This window comes from Palaemon carinicauda, chromosome 3 (assembly GCF_036898095.1).
Source record: "Palaemon carinicauda isolate YSFRI2023 chromosome 3, ASM3689809v2, whole genome shotgun sequence".
Lineage (NCBI taxonomy): Eukaryota > Metazoa > Arthropoda > Malacostraca > Decapoda > Palaemonidae > Palaemon > Palaemon carinicauda.
The window spans coordinates 85,707,692-85,721,871 of NC_090727.1; the positions used below are offsets into that span (position 1 = coordinate 85,707,692).

At 44.5% G+C, this 14,180-nt stretch overlaps 1 protein-coding gene across 4 annotated transcripts in view; it reads left to right on the forward strand.

Moving 5' to 3' along the window:
- LOC137638362 (zinc finger protein 271-like) overlaps window positions 1–14,180 on the forward strand; it is a 235,040-nt gene that overhangs the window by 111,240 nt on the left and 109,620 nt on the right. For 3 of the 4 annotated variants that reach the window (XR_011044115.1, XR_011044114.1, XR_011044116.1), the window contains exon 3: window positions 4,141–4,218. The exons of the other annotated variant lie outside the window; for it this stretch is intronic. The gene's annotated coding sequence lies outside the window, so the exon portion shown is untranslated. The remainder of the gene's footprint in view (window positions 1–4,140; window positions 4,219–14,180) is intronic. 4 annotated transcript variants of the gene reach the window in all.

Below are 14,180 nucleotides of genomic sequence, written 5' to 3' on the forward strand. Positions count from 1 at the left end.
CGTGACATATACAATTACTTCTTGTCTCCAAAACAGACCATGGCTTTAAAGGAATTTCAAGAATTTGTAAATGTAAAACCCCACAAGATACTTCATCCATCCCAAACACGATGGTTATCTTTGCACAGTGTGGTGAAAAGACTGTTAGAGCAACTGCCGGCATTAAAGCTGTTTTTTACTCAAGCTGCATTGGAAGATCGACTGGTAGCAGCAGAGACTATATTGCAAAGACTGAATGATCCAATCACTAAATTGTACCTAGAATTTCTTGATCACGTCCTACCATTTTTCTGTGACCTTAACAAGGAAATGCAAGCTCAAGATCCAAAGATATATACTCTCAAGGCCAGAATATCTGCAGTCTTGTTTACTATACTCGAGTGTTACTTAAAACCAAGCTACCTAAACTCTACACCACTAGAGAAGGTTAGAGTCCGTGACCCAGGAAATTTTCTTCCATTAGAAGACATATATCTTGGTGGAAGGGTAACTGCAACACTCCAGGCAACACAGAACATAATTCAAAAAGAATATCTACACAACTTTAGGTTAAGATGTCTCGACTTCTATATAGAGAGTGCACTCCAAATCATGCAGAGATTTAATCTCTCTGATCCAATATATGAAGATCTGAAGGCTTTGAACCCTCAAAGTGTTATGAAGAAAGCTATCCCACCATTGGCATCGAAATTTCCAAACATTGTTAATGAAAATGACCTAAACAGTATTGATCGTGAGTGGCGTTTACTGAGAAACACGGAAATGAATGCTAAAAGTGATATTAGTGCCAGGGTTGCCATCTGGCCGTTTTTGCGGCCAAATTTGCCAAATTTGGCCGTATGGAAAACTCTCTGGCCGTAAACTATTAGCCATCGACGGCCAAACAATTTGGCCGAATTTTGGCCGTATTGTTTTCAAAATGATTACATTTCATGTAATATCATTTATCTTTCATATGTTATATCTAATTTTTATTTCTAATCAGTAAAATATCAAATGAAATGACAGTATAGTGCTGTAACAACCACGTAACCTACTGGCTATGTTGCCTATTGACAGACACATACAGTACAAGTGTATGTTTACTACATGTTCAGTACTAGATAAGTGATGTAACAGCAACGTAACCTACAGGCTATGTTGCTTACTGACAGACACACACAGTACAAGACAAGTACGCGTTTAGTACTAAATAAAGAAATGCATCGATTTAGATACATTTCTAGCTTAACTTGAGCATCAGTGTGAATTTGAACCTGACGTTTTAAACAGCCAAAAGGAGACTTTATAAAAAATAGTGCTGTGATTGGTGATTGATTACCATTATGTCATTAAGTAAACCTTTTTCTACTTCAGCAAAGTTCTCTCTCTCTCTCTCTCTCTCTCTCTCTCTCTCTCTCTCTCTCTCTCTCTCTCTCTCTCTTTTCACATGCCCATAAAAAAATACACAAATGCATTTAATTAATTTATGCTCATACTTGTTTGTGTGTTTGAATGCATACAATGTGATACTAACTGCATGAGAGTAATGACAATAGATAAATGTAAATTCATGGCAAAGAAGTGAAGGATTAATACCTGATTTAGGCCTGCTACTCATGCATATCTAATTAATAGCCTTTTATACTACATACTTACATCTGCATTACTAATAATAATAGGCTAATGATAGTAGTTAGTGTAATAAAAAAAAATATTTGGCCGAATTTTGGCCGTAAACCATAGTTGATTTGGCCGGTTTGGCCGTCATATGAAAATAATTTGGCCGTAGGAGATTTTTCCCATCTGGCAACCCTGATTAGTGCATGGGAATTTTGGATGGAAGTGAAACATATGAAGAAAGGTGATGACACACCCCTGTTTCCTTTACTAGGAAATTTTATGGTAAAATTGCTCACATTGCCACATTCAAGTTCCTGTGTGGAGAGGATTTTCTCTCAGGTCAACTTAATGAAGACGAAAACTAGAAATTCCTTAAATACTGAAACTTTAATTGGCATGTTGCATGCGAAAAGAACATTCGAAAGTGCAACATCCGATACATTCACAGTTACGACTGATCATATGAAATTAATGACTGAAAAAATCTATGAATCGAATCCCGATCATCAGGATGAATAGATTATTAGCCTACAGTGACAGTACACACAATGATGCCAATAACATGCACGGATATGCTTACATTAGAATGTAAATTTATTAGTAATATTAGCCTAGTACACACAATGATGCCAATAGCATGCATGGATATGCTTAGATTAGAATGTAAATTTATTAATAAAAGATTAAAAAAAAGAATACAAGTGAGTATTATTGATTGTTCCATTTAATGTTTTTTTTTCCATTTAATTTTTTTTTTTCATTTAATTTTTTTTTTTTTTTTAAGTTGTAAGCTGATGGGATAAGCTCTTGGCTTTCATATAGCCCACGGCTCAAAAACTGAGATAGATAGCTGCTAGCGGGAAGTCAACCCTTTAAGAAGTGATAAACCTGTCTCTTGAAGACAAAAAGGTTGTAGGAATCAGTGTTATTGTATTATATACAAATAAAAAATTATCTAGGGAAATTTTGATGAAAATGGGGTAATTTCGTGGACGAATCTAAGGTAATTTGTCCAACTTCACCTGGCAGCACTGCCTTAAAGTAGAGACCTCTTGCAAATAGTGACACGCGTTTTACATAGTGCCTCAAAAAAGCCATTTCTCTAGGGGAGGAGCCAACACCATTGTGAAATTGTGTAATATATAAACTCAATTTGGTGACTGGGGATATTTGTGAAAGAAAAAGGTCAACAGAGCGTTGTGAATCTGAATAAGGTAAGATAACTTGAATCCTCTGGTTACTGATAATTTTGGTGTCTCTTTACAAGACCACGTGTTTTCACTGTTGTGGAGAGAGCAACGAGGAACATGGAACGTGGACCCAGAATCACTTGCCTTTCGTTTTTTTCAAAAGTGTATTTAATTGGGTTGCTACTAACGCCTGTCAAACCGTGTTTGAGGATTGACTTCTTAGAATGTTTTACATTTCCTTGTTTCCTTTCCTCACTGGGCTATTTTCCCTGTTGGGGCCCCTGGGCTTATAGCATTCTGGTTTTCCAACTAGGGTTGTAGCTTAGCATTTAATAATGATAATAAGCCATGGGTTCATAAAATATTCTTAGTAATATACAAAAATGTATTTGATTTATAACTGACTTTTTGGGTGAATGTAGTTCGTTGGCACAGGGTAAGATAAGAGCACGGCAGTCTAAGGATACTTCTCCTAGGTTAGGTTAGGTTGGTCAGGTTACGTTAGGTTAGGTAGGATACAGAAACATTTGGTTAGGTGATGTTCTTGTGTCTAAAATGTGGTTTTTCACTGTCCCAATAAACTACAAAGGCTCCGCATCGGGAATGCTCGTCATAAACATTGTTCGGAACTTTTTGAGTTAAGTGATCGAGATATCCCTAATCGAATAATAACATATCGCGTCCCTCAGATTTATATCGCTGTTTGTATACTGTATACCCACAAATAGTGGTTTTGAGTTTCCATGGGGCTCCCCAAATGGAGTGAAGAGATGAGAAAACAATGTACAGTATTGACAATGGCATCTATATATTAACAAGGAATCCATAAAGAAATGGCCGGACATGTGGCATGAAATAGAGAATATAATAAGACTAACCTGTCCAAACTAGATCTGTTTTTGCGTGACCTAGCAGCGTTTTTCATGGTGTCTTCTTCTTCGGCTCTCTCTGCACGGGCCTGCCGAAATTAGCTGGGGACCGGAATTTTGTTGGTCCTTCTTCACACACGTCTCAAAATAACAAATTAGGGTCCTGATGCGAATTTCCAGGTGTACTACCGTTGCATATGGCAATTCTCTTACCTAGGAACGAGACATATCGACAAAACACTAGGCATTTTGAGTTTCCCTTTTCAAGAACCTCTGAGAGTCCAGTGGCACTTAACTAACATGTAGGAAAATACGTTCCAACAATGCGAGTGCTGAGAGAAATTGTTTTCATATACAGCTATATTACTTATATCGTCCTGGTTATATTCAATTACACATCTTAATTGCATAAGATAATTTAATTTTATATATTAATTGTAATTTACAAAATTATAATTAAAGCATTATCCAAATGACAGGCACCCTAGAGATGATGATCTAACGAAGCTTATCCAATCAAGAGATTTGGCCAAGGCCCTATAGCTGCGTCTCCACAGGTAATTATACTTGAATTTATCGTAATTGGTCCAATTACCTGTATATGTTATTAGTAGCATTTATTTAAGCAGAAAGTTCCTGTTGTTTTACTCCAGTTAATATTTTTTGTAAATTATATCAAATAGGCCAGGGTACGTCACAAATAGGTTTAGACTAGGGTACGTGTTTTGTGCTGCTTTAGTGTGAGGTCTACCGCCATATATACGAAGTGTGTATCGCTAGAATAAATGTGTGGAAATTTATGATAACATTTTCATTTGTTCCAACACGGAGTACTTACCTCGAACTACTTTCTTAGGAGTATTTGAGATCTCCTCCCAACCGACCAAAATTTTGTGTAGTTTACCCTATCTCCATTTTCTATGCGGGGGAACCTCTGGCGGAGGAATACGCGCCATGAGGCGACCCGGGGTCAGAGAGCGTGCTTGCTCAGGTCTCGACCTTCAGTAAGTTTTCTGGTCGCATCGTGATTACATCTCGCCGCGCTGATTATTTATAACTTTTGAGAATTGTAAGAGAACCTTACAAACCCACCTATCCTAATCTAGTAGGTCTCAGGTCACAGCCCCTATCTGGAGGCAAGCCCCTCTGGCCCCCCTTCCCAGGTCACAACCGCTAGCTGGACCTCCTATCCAGGTCTCCAACTAAAAGTAAATCACTAATAAATCCTTTTTTTTTTTGGCAATCTTTACAGAAGCTTTGCAGTAGAAACGTGCTGGTCTTCCCCCCCAAAAAAAAGTTCAAATCGGAACTTTGAGGCATTTTTTCGCTGTTAATTTCACGAGTAACAATAGCTTTGCACTGAACAGAGAGCATTTCCATCATAGTCAGTTGCTGACATAAATGAAATTACACAAAATTTTGAAATAGATTGATGTACTTCCCTTAACTTCCCTCTTGGAGACGGCTTTATGTGATGGGGGTTGAGTTGAAACCGATGGGGTAAGTGGGAGAAATATGGTTGTCGTAGAACAACATCCGGGAACTTATGAAGAAGTACTACTTGTAAACTGTTAATTGGTTTAAAGAAACCAGCAGACAAATACATCATTGTAAATGCACAGAAAGCTCCCCAAACCCATGGGAAACAACACATGTGCAAAAAAGTTTCCTTCTGTCTCTCAGATGTAAACAATGGACTTGGAGTGAAAAACATAGCTCACATTTTGACAGATCAATACCTGTATGTAAGTTATGCCCCAGCCCCTATTAAACATATAGAGAAAAATACCAAACTAGCCAGCACTCATCCATTCTTATAGCAAATTCCAGTTTTGTTGTAAAGTATCTAATGTTTACCATGAAAACAATATCTTGTATGGCTTTAAAAAAACGGGTGCATGGTGTAATCGTGGTGATATTTCGATAGAGTCCCACCCTGCATGTACCGCTTCCCAGTACATAGGAGCCTGAAGTTTTTCTTTTTTTGCAAGCGAAGCAAAGACTATTAGACTCTTATCAAAATATTTTAGAAGTCTATCGAAATATTACCATAATTATAGGTATTTTGAATGCTTTTGATAATGACTTCTGGTGGAAAGCCATAATTTCTTTAGTTATGGTGGGTTGACTACCGAGTAACACTAATGAAACACGGTCAAAACACTGGAGTTTTTATTTGCCAGGACTTACCGGACGTAGCCTTTTTATATCAGCGGCCATTTCCTCCTGTGTGTATAGAAAATAGACAACAATTAACCTAATCTTCTTCCACCTAACCTAACCTACAATCCGTGTCCTAACTTACTTACTTGATGGGGGGGTGATCAAGCCCTCCCCCCCTCCCCATCCCCATCCCCATTCCCCCCCTCCCCATCCCCATCCCCATTCCCCCCCCCCCCCCGCAACCACCATTACGCGGCCGTATTCATAGTCTGCCATCATCATACATACAGGCAGCCGCTATCTTACGTACACCCCTACCGGGCTCACAGAAAACGTGCCTTTCCATCTTATTTTTTATGGAGGTGTTGTAGCTTGGTTAATAATGTTAATAATTACAAGGCGTCCTGTACCTTGTCCCTGGTATTCATGAGAAACCTTTAAATTGGTTTTATTGAAAGTAATTGCTGCCTTAGTGGCGTTAATTTTGTGATTGACTTTTTGTATTATTCTTATCTTTTCCTCTTCATTGCTCTAATCCGCCAGTACCTGGGATAGGCACATTTTCCAGAGGAAGGTGATAGAGTCCATATTCATTCACAATTCTTCTTCAAGATATCACTACATATTACAAAAGTACAGATAATAAGTATAAAGTACTGTATGTCTTTGCCGTGAAACACTACCACAATGTAGATGTGTTGCACGCTTGGCTGTCCTTGGGTGTTGCTGGACCTCCTTCTAAGGAAGTCTTTCTTAAGCTCCTTCAGCTGGGTGCCCAGAGTAATCCTGTTCCTGCTGCCCCTGTTGTTGCCGTCTCTTCTCCTGTCGACGCATAGTCTGTGTGAAGCCCATCTCTTGCCTTCTCCATTTAGTGTTGTTCATGACCTTCCTACTCGTTTGCCCTCCCTTTTCACGGCCACCTGCTGATGACGAGCCCTCCCATCACCCTCAGACCTCCACGTCTTCTAGCGATCACAGCCCTCTACATTCATCATCCGTTAGGCAGCGCTCCTGTTCGCAAGATCGCCAATCTTCTCGTCGTTCTCCTGTTCGTGATAGTTAATGTTCTCAGGATCATCACTTGCCGACTTGTGCTAGTCACTCCAGTGCTCTTATGACCATCCCCATGGGACGTGGTTCTAGTTCTAAGGTCTCTTAAGAGACTTTCCTATGAACCATTACGCCAGGCAACTGATCGCCACCTGACTTGGAAGACTGTGTTCCTGCTAGCTTTTGGCCATCTCTTAATATGCCCAGTGAGGAGTTTGAGGCTGTATCTTAAGTGAACAGCTGCAGCCCGTCCTCGTGTGTCTGCACTATTCGTCAGCACAGGAAGGATCAAAAGAAGTGATACCAAGAACACCATCTCAGCGTGGATTCGCAAGGTCATAGACCATGCACTGAATCCAGACCCTCCTCCGTCATGTCGCCCCAGACCTCATGATGTCAGGGGCGAAGCTACGTCCCTGGCATTCAAGAAAGACTTCTCAGTGACGCAGGTTCTTCAAGCTGGGGTGTGGAATCGTCAGACCACATTCACATCCCACTACCTGCAAGACGTAACCCACTGGAGACTCGATACGTTCTCTATCGGTCCTGTGGTGTTTGCACAACGGCTGGTTTAAAACCTCAAGCTCCTTATTGGACAAGTAGCAGAAGGTTGATGGCATTGTTACCCGGTTTTAGTCTGCGTGAATGAAAAGGTTTGACTGGACCTTATTCTTTTCTTCATTCTCCCCTCTCTTGGGGAAAGCAGCATCCTGGGTTCTCTGCATAGCTGACCTCAAACCACTGCAGGTAAACCATACTCTCTTGTGTACCTAGTTTTGAGACTAATTTGTTCCTACACTAAATACAAACCCCCATTCTTTACTACAGGAGATATTCTAGCGCGAGCTGGAAAATACGGCAGAAAATCTTAATAAGGTTGTTAACGACCGGGCCGGTAGTTATCCCCCTGATGGGAGTGGGGAACTGCTGGCCGGTAGCTACTGAGTACCTTCAATCGAATTCTAGCCGTCGCAGTGGTAACACCGCTGCTCCCGGTTTTGTTTGACTAGCAGACTAGCCTTTCTTTCGTGTTTTTTTTTTCATTAACTTTTTCTTTTACTCTTTAAATAGATGTGATGTCCTCTAATATGAGAAAGTGTAATGGGATTCCCCCGAAATCTTGTGGCACATTTATGTCTACACCGGAGGTGGATCCTCATTCCCTATGCCCTTCATGCAGAGGTCATAGGTGTGCTGAAGGCTCACCCTGCCAAGTATGTAAGGAATGGTTGCCTACGCAGTGGGATAAGTTCATGAAGAGGAAGAAGAAGAAATCCAAGAAGGATTCATTACCTCCAGGTTCGCCGTCGAAAGGTAAGGAGTCTCGGGCCTCTTCTTCGGCCTCTCGATCTCTTCCTTGAGACTCTTCCTTGCCTCCTTCCTCCGGGGGGAAGTCAAGGAAGAGCGGCACCATTGACTCAACACCCATTCCCCCGGGGCAGGAGTATCAAGTTACCCCCCCCCAGTGGAATAGTTTCTTCCATCATCGGAAATAATTCTGTTACTGCTTCTCTTCCAGATAACGTGCGAGCGGTATAGCCTGCCCTTGGACTTCCTGGTTTTCCTTCGGTGGAGGTGTGGAACCAGTTCCTCACAGGCACAGTTTTACCTCAGGTCCCTTCTGTTTTGGAACCCTCGGGAGTTACGGACCTTGCCGATATCCCGTCAGCTCAATCGGCGGTGGTGAAGTGTCAGCGGAGGTAATAACGTCAGCTCCTGCGGAGCATACTTCGCCCTTCACTTGCGTTACTAAGAAATAACATCGCAAGCGTGATCATCACGATACCTCCTCCTTCTCCTCCTCCTCCTCCTCGTCCTCGTCGTCTTCGTCCTTAGAAGATAGGAGAGAGAGAGAGAAGAGGAAAAGGAGAGCTCCCTCTCCTTCGCCAAGACGTTCTCGTCGGAGAGAGAGGCGACATAGGAAGAGACGTCATCGTTCTCGTTCTTCGTCGCCTTCTATCTCTTCATGAAATGTCTCGCTGAGAAGTGATAATCGCTCTCGTCACAAACATAAGAGGAATGCTTCCTCGCGCTATCGCTCTGCTTCGCAATCGTCTTCCTCTTGCGGGGAATCATCTAGGCGCTATAAGAAGAAGAGCTCTACAAGACGTTCGCGCTCTTCTTCACGAGAGAGTTCTCTCAATAAGCGCCCCCGTCGGGGCGAGGTTAAATCAGATCGTACCCAGAGCACAACCAAGCAAAGAGAACACTCTGAGCACGATTCCTCTCCTCCACATTTATTCACAAGGAGCTCAGTTCACGCTGGGGAAGCGAGAGAGAACACTTCTTCTCACCGTCGCTTAGTATCATCAGAGAGAGAGCACTCCCGTGCGTCAAACTTCCGAGCGCGCAAGTCTCCGGACATATCCGCGCGAGGTTATTTACCGCGCCCTCGCGTTTTAGACAGAGCAGCACCTATTCCCGTACTTTGTATTGAATTACGAAATATGGGCTTCGCGAGAACTTCGGAAGAAGACACGGGTTCAGCCCTTCTCCTCTTCGGCTGAGAACAGAGGAGAAAGGCCAGGCCGCTGATCAACACGTTCTCTTATTGAGACAGTACCGTTAGTTCGGTCGCCTTCGCCTAAACCTTCAACTTCGAGGCAGGATCCTGTGCGCGCGGTGCCATCAACCAGCGCTCAGCCTTCCTCTGGATTGTCGGCAATGGAGTATGTTACCTCGCCATTACCTTCAGACATTCGGGCTTCGACCGCCCTTCCTCACGAGGAATTAGCGCGACCTGAGGCTTCCTCGGAGGAACAACTATCAAAAGATTTAAAGTCCGCCTATCTGCGGGCTCTAAGAACGATGTGTAATATCTCAGGTCTCGGAGATTTATACCTGTCGCCTCGTCATACCGACGCTCCAGCTTTAGACAGACTATGTCGTCCTCCACCAAACCCTAAGACCAGAATCAAACTTCCCTGGTCTATTCACACTGCAGGTCGTCTGAGGAAGGTCTCGCAGGCGGTCTTGGGGGAAACGAATTCCTTGAAGTCTCAAGGATCCCACAAACTGCTGCAGTTTCCTTTCTCGAGGCAAAGGCGCATTTACAAGGTCAGAGACGCTAATCCTTCTCCTCTGACACTAGACCCCCTCACAGCAAGGCTTACACCTGGCTGCTCTGCAGAGAGACTCTCTTCCCTTCCAGTCTCCTTTACCGCAGCAGAAGCCTCGACAATGGAAGCAGCGTCAATGTCTCTTCTAAAGACACTTTCGTGGTTTGACACATGGTCTGGCACAGTGGGCTACCTTGCAAGTCATGAGGATCTTTCAAACCAGAATTCCATGCAGTCCCTGCAGGAAGTCTATGCTGCTGGGGCCAAGACAATGGACTTTCTAACGGCTACAGCCGCGATGATTGTGGGGCAACTGGATCCTCAAAAGAAGGGAATCAGTAGTCTCCAGACTGCATAGGAGCATTGGTAAATCTGAGAAATCTGATTTGAGGAACTCTGATCTTCTGCAACCTCTCTTCTTCTCTAGACAAGCAGTCTCCTCTACCCTAGAGGCTTGGAGGAAGGAGACGCAGGACACTGCAATGCAAAAGGCTGCTTCCTTTCGTCCAATGCAGCAGCAGCCAATTCCTTAACCCAAGGCAACAATCGCAACTCCACTGCCAGCCAAGAACCTCAGCCGCCCCTCTTTTACACCCAAACCTATGGGCAGAGGAAAGTCGGCTCCTCCCAAGGCTAAAGGCACAGGGAGGAACCCTAGACAAAAATAGGGTCTCGTCTCCTCCCTTGCAGTGCGTAGGAGGGTGCCTGCAGGGGAGTTGGAGGAGGTGCAAAGCTATGGGGGCCATGCAATGGACCATAAGGGTGCTTCGTTGGGGATATCGCATTCCCTTCATAGACTCTCCTACTCCTCTAATTCCTCCCCTGATCTTGTCCTCCCAAGTTCCTCGGGATCCCGGGAAACAGCAAGCCCTAGCTCGGGAGATATAGAGCATGCTTCTAAAAGACGCCATTCAAGAGGTCTCCGACTCTTCCCCGGGGTTTTTCAGTCGCCTCTTTCTGGTAGAGAAAGCCTAGGGGGGTTGGAGACCAGTGATAGATCTTTCGACTGAACCAGTTCGTGAAGCAGACTCCATTCAAAATGGAGACAGCGGCCTCCGTGACCCAAGCAGTACGTCCAGGAGACTTCATGACATCTGTAGACTTGAGAGATGCTTATTTCCAAGTGCTAATCCATCGCACATCTCGGAAATTCCTACGCTTCCTGGCTCAGGGTGGAATCTTCGAGTTCAAAGTCCTGTGCTTCGGCCTCTCGACCGCCCCACAGGTCTTTACGAAGATCTTCAAACTCGTATCTTTGTGGGCGCACAAACATGGAATTCGTCTGCTAAGATATCTGGACGATTGGCTTCTCCTGGCCTCGTCCAAGGAGCTAGCTCTGGATCATCTGAGAAGACTTCTGATTCTTTGCAAGGATCTGGGGATCCTTGTAAATGCAGAGAAGTCTTGCTCAACTCCGACCCAAGTCTTAAACTATCTGGGTATGTCCATCAACACCCAAGCAGGGAGAGTGTTTCCGTCGGAAGACAGGCTTTGGAGACTGGATCAGTCCATCGCCCATCTCTTATCTCCACTACCACCTTCAGCCATGTCGTGGCAGTGTCTTCTGGGCCATCTTGCCTCTCTGGAAAAACTGGTTCCAGGCGGGAGATCGAGAATGAGAAGTCTCCAATGGCATCTGAAGACCCATTGGTCTCAAAAGTCAGACTCCCCATTCTTGGCAGTGGAGGTTCCAAGTCTGGTGCTACAAGATCATCATTGGTGGTCGACCAGAGAGAAAACCCAAAAGGGCATTGCCCTCCAAAACCCGAGTCCGAAGTTAAAACTCTTCGGACGCGTCGCTACTGGGATGGGGTTCCCACCTAGGCCCCAAATTAGCATCAGGAGTTTGGTCTTCGATAGAGAGGTCTCTCCATATAAACCACCTAGAATTATTAGCTGCCTGGAAAGGCCTAAAATTCTTTGTAGAAGATCTACACGGACGAGAGGTGGTTCTGATGAGCGACAACTCCACAGCTGTCTCGTACATCAACAAGCAAGGGGGTACTCTGGCAAGAGGCCTCTGTCTGTTGGCAGTCCAGATCTGCCAGTGGGCAGAAAGCCACAACATTTCCCTTTCAGCCAGGTTTATTCCGGGCCGGAGAAACATCGTGGCGGATCAGCTGAGCAGGCATTACCAAGTGCTGAGTGGAGAATGGTCTTTGGATCCTCGAGTAGCGAAGATAGTAATAGCTTTGTGTGGTTTTCCCACAATAGATCTGTTCGCCACCTCTCTGAATGCGAAGCTTCCTCGCTACGGGTCCCCAGTTCCAGACCATCAGGCAGTGATCCAGGACGCCCTCCAACACTCCTGGGACAACCTGGATGCCTATGCCTTCCCTCCCTTTTGCCTGCTCAGAAAGGTGATCAACAAACTCAGGATCTCACGGTACTGCAAGCTAACACTAATAGCTCCAGCTTGGCCAAGCAGAGAGTGGTACGCAGATCTCCTTTCCCTGCTGGTTCAAGTGCCGAGGTTCCTGTTGACGCAGCCACACAGTGGTATCCCCCACGGGAGAATTCCCTTCCTGAAACTTCACGCCTGGAGGCTGTCCAGTCTCTCCTCAAAAGCAGAGGCTTTTCAGGAAAAATGGCTGAACACTATGTCCAGGCACCTGCGCAAATCTTCCACAAACCTCTACCAAGCAAAATGGAGAGTGTTTGCAGCTTGGTGTAGAGGGCGAGACGTGTCACCCCTCGATCCCTCTCTTCTTTTAGTGGCAGACTTCCTAGTTTACCTCAGGGAGGAGAAACTCCTGTCAATCTCGGCAATTAAGGGCTATCGTTCAGCCTTAAGCCTCATCTGCAGACTGAGAGGAGTTGACCTTTCCACCTCAGAAGAGATCTCCTTGTTGATCCGAGGTTTTGAGAGATCTTGCCCCTCTGGAGATTAGACCACCACCCTTAAATAGGGCCTCTGATTTCTTCCTTAACCTTAAGACCGTCTTCCTGGTAGCGCTGGCCTCGGCAAAAAGGGTTAGTGAACTTCGCGGTCTATCGTACGAAGTCACCCATACCAGAGGATGGGGGGGGGAGTCTCTCTCAGCTTCGTGCCAGGCTTTGTGGCCAAAACCCAGAATCCTTCATCTGCCGATGAGAGGTTTAGAGAATTTCAATTTTCCAGCCTCAATCGGGCAACTCAGGATACTGACAAATTGCTATTGTGCCCGGTCAGGGCGTTAAGGAAATACCTGAAATGCACCAGACCTTTCAGACCACGTCTCCGTCATCTCTTCCTCAGTACCAACAAGGTTAAGAAGAGAATCTCTCGCAACACCATCTCTTTCTGGCTCAAGAAAGTTATTGCGAGAGCCATTCACGGAGACTCTGAGGCAGCTCAACCCAAAGCCCATCAAGTTAGGGGAGTGGCTGCCTCTTTGGCGTTTAAGAAGAATTTTTCAGTCTCCCAAGTCTTAAGAGCTGGAGTCTGGAAGTGCCAATCTACATTCACCTCTCACTATTTATCAGATGTGACACATAGGTCTCTAAACACCTTTACTATAGGACCTATTGTGGCAGGTCAGCAGGTGCTGTAACTACCTTTACGCCCTTTCAGGGGACAGTAGCCATTGATCGAGGATTCTGAGTTACACTAGGTTTTAGAAGAACATCCATCTATCTTCTGCTCTTTCTTCTTCCTCCCATCTGGGTATCCTAGTCTGTGACCAGTTTCAGCTGGACTCATCAATGGAAATAAGGTATGAAACTCATCTGACTCCTATCACAGGGTATAAGTTATGCTCGTAGTCACGAGGGTTCCCCTTTTCAAGATCAGGGGAACCCTCGATATGAAAGGGTCCTGGTATTGCTCCCGACCCTCTTCATGCTGAAACTTTGGTTTCTACGTATTTACAAACCTTCAGTCATGCTGGATTTGGGGATCTACAGAGAAAGTAATGGGAGACTGTTCATTAATAGAGTCTAGTCTGAGGACTATCTTCTCTAGGAGTAGAGAACGCTTCGTCCACTCTGACCTCAAGACTAAGTCTCCTATAGTAAAGAATGAGGGTTTGTATTAAGTGTAGGAACAAATTACAAACTTATAACAGAGTTTGTATTTTTCCTAACATACAAACCCGAATTCTTTACTCAAATCTTCCCTCCGTCACCTCCCCCTAATATAGTCCTAGCTAGAATCCGATTGAAGGTACTCAGTAGCTACCGGCCGGCAGTTCCCCACCCCCATCAGGGGGATAACTACCGGCCCGGTCGTTAACAACCTTGTTAAGGTTTTCTGCTGTATTTTCCAC